Source organism: Amphibalanus amphitrite, unplaced genomic scaffold, assembly GCF_019059575.1.
Source record: "Amphibalanus amphitrite isolate SeventyFive unplaced genomic scaffold, NRLGWU_Aamphi_draft 001061F_arrow, whole genome shotgun sequence".
In the NCBI taxonomy this organism is placed as follows: domain Eukaryota; kingdom Metazoa; phylum Arthropoda; class Thecostraca; order Balanomorpha; family Balanidae; genus Amphibalanus; species Amphibalanus amphitrite.
In genome coordinates, this window is record NW_024882555.1 from 135499 (window position 1) to 137667 (window position 2169).

The 2169-nt window shown below is 42.9% G+C and overlaps 1 protein-coding gene across 2 annotated transcripts in view; it reads right to left on the reverse strand.

The window, feature by feature from the left end:
* LOC122369681 (centrosomal protein of 95 kDa-like) overlaps positions 1–2009 on the reverse strand; it is a 68103-nt gene extending 66094 nt beyond the window's left edge. The window contains exon 1 of one of the 2 annotated variants that reach the window (XM_043344603.1): positions 1872–2009. The gene's annotated coding sequence lies outside the window, so the exon portion shown is untranslated. The remainder of the gene's footprint in view (positions 1–1871) is intronic. The other variant, XM_043344602.1, reaches the window with a different exon arrangement.
* Positions 2010–2169: the final 160 nt, after the last annotated feature.

The window sequence follows — 2169 nt, forward strand, 5'->3', positions numbered from 1 at the left end:
CCCATTGTCATAGATACTAGTTAAAACCAGTGATTTATGATCTGAGTTGATGTTACTGCGTGGTACACTGAATATCAGTAGGCGGAACTATGGTCAAGCGTACCCATTTTCGGGAACGCATTTTCGTTCCCATGTTTGGGAACGATAAACCCAAATATGGGAACGCCATGTAGGCATTATTTAAAACAAGAAAAAGAACCGTTAAATGACGTCCAAAAAATATAAAACGATCGTGAACCGCCTGATATTTGTCTCAATATTGATGGGAAAGAGTTTGATATTGTAAGGCCCATCGTAGTTTCAAATCGTTCCCCTATTTCTAAAGCAGTCCATCATCCGGGCCGCGAGCCCAAATTTGGGAACGCTCTCGTACACTGGCGCTGCAAGCGTTCCTTATTATGGGAACGGCGTACCCAAAATTGGGAACGATTTCACCGACGCCTTTCAGGGGCTCTTTTCATTAACAAGCATCACGTCCAACGCCGCAAATTATTGTTAACGCAACAATCATCAGATGACCTTTCCGGCAAGACCGTCGCATGTTTCGCCCGGTCTTCTGCGCTTTTATCCCGTCGATCTCGCAGCGGGCACGCCCCCCCCCCCTCTGCAGGATTACGTAATTCACAACGCTCAGCGATGTTCAACAAGGTCTTCCATACCTATATCCACCGTCCGCGCTGAGGGTGGAGACATGTCAAGCACCTGTCTGTTTATCACCGATAGTTGACGAGTACAAGGAAGTATCCAAAAATGGGAACGCTGAATATGTTACACCCTCAAAACACCTAGTCCCAATGAAAATCTAGTTTTTTCCTTTCTTGATGAGTGTAAGTGGCAAAAGGCCTGGTAGGATGGGCACGAGGAATTATCGAAATCAGCATAAAAATTATAAATAAGCCACACAGAGCGAGCTATATAAGAGAAATTCCCCCAAAACGATCACGCTTAGAAACACGGAAGACAAAAACCACGCTCATGACGCTCCTTATAAAACAACTCTAAACAGCTAGCATCCAAATAAAATATGTCTTTCCGGGATGATAAAATACAGCTGGATAATTTTCAACCGCTTAAACTGAGTTTACAACAGTAGCTCGGTAAATTCACTCACGTTCCACGCGGTCGTCCGCCCCGACACAAAAGTCAACAATATTACCTCGGGACCGTTCGCGTCTTCGCTTGCATTTGTCAACATCTGGTGTCGATAGTATGAAAGTTCATAACCAGGCGAAAATTATTATACTTTACCTCAAACTAAAAAATGCTTCATTTTCCTTAAAATTGCATGTTAAATGTCGTATAACCCATATTTCCACCATTCTGTCATTTTCAAAAAATCATTAAAAATATCATTCCACGGTCAATTTCCTTGTTCCACGGTCAGATTAAAGATAACTTTATGGAGATTTAGTAGATACTTAAATCAGCGTGCACTTTTTTGAGACGTGATGCACTTTTGAGTTTTAGTGGGAGAACGGCCGAAAAATTGCCTTCCGTTCTCATAAATGGGAACGCCCGTTCCCATATTTGGGAACTCCGTTCCCAAAAATGGGAACGTTCCTATATTTGGGTACTCATGACCATAGTTCCGCCTACTGATATTGTGCTTAATCCAAATCTTTTGGACTTGAATTTTAATTTACTACTGCAAATTATTTCAATGGAATATCACATAGCAAATATAATGATCCTGACTGATATCAGACATTAATTTGAAACAACAAGCAATACAATAGTAGGATGAAATCTTAACAGCGCAATTATTACACATAAATCACACAGCATGCATAGGACAAGGAGCGTTGAAATTGAAATATAAAAAAGGCAATCACAACTTGAGCTGAGCACTCTTATATTCAACCTTCACTCACCGGAGAAAATAGGAAGCAAAGGCAGCGTCTATCAGAAAATTACAAGTCCTTCCTTCACCCACCTACCCCACCCCTAACCCCGCAAAATTAAACCGGTTTCCACCCCACCTACCCCCCAGCATGCCCGTGTAAAATGTAAACACCAAAAATTTTCCATCGCTCAGCTGTCGTTACCAAGGCAACCGCCAGCCACAGCACGTGGTTTTCAACCAATAGGATGCTCAGTAGAGCCGGTAGAATCGGAAAACCGGTAGACGCCCACGGCTAGAGCGGAAGGCCTCGATGCCAGCGCCGCGCT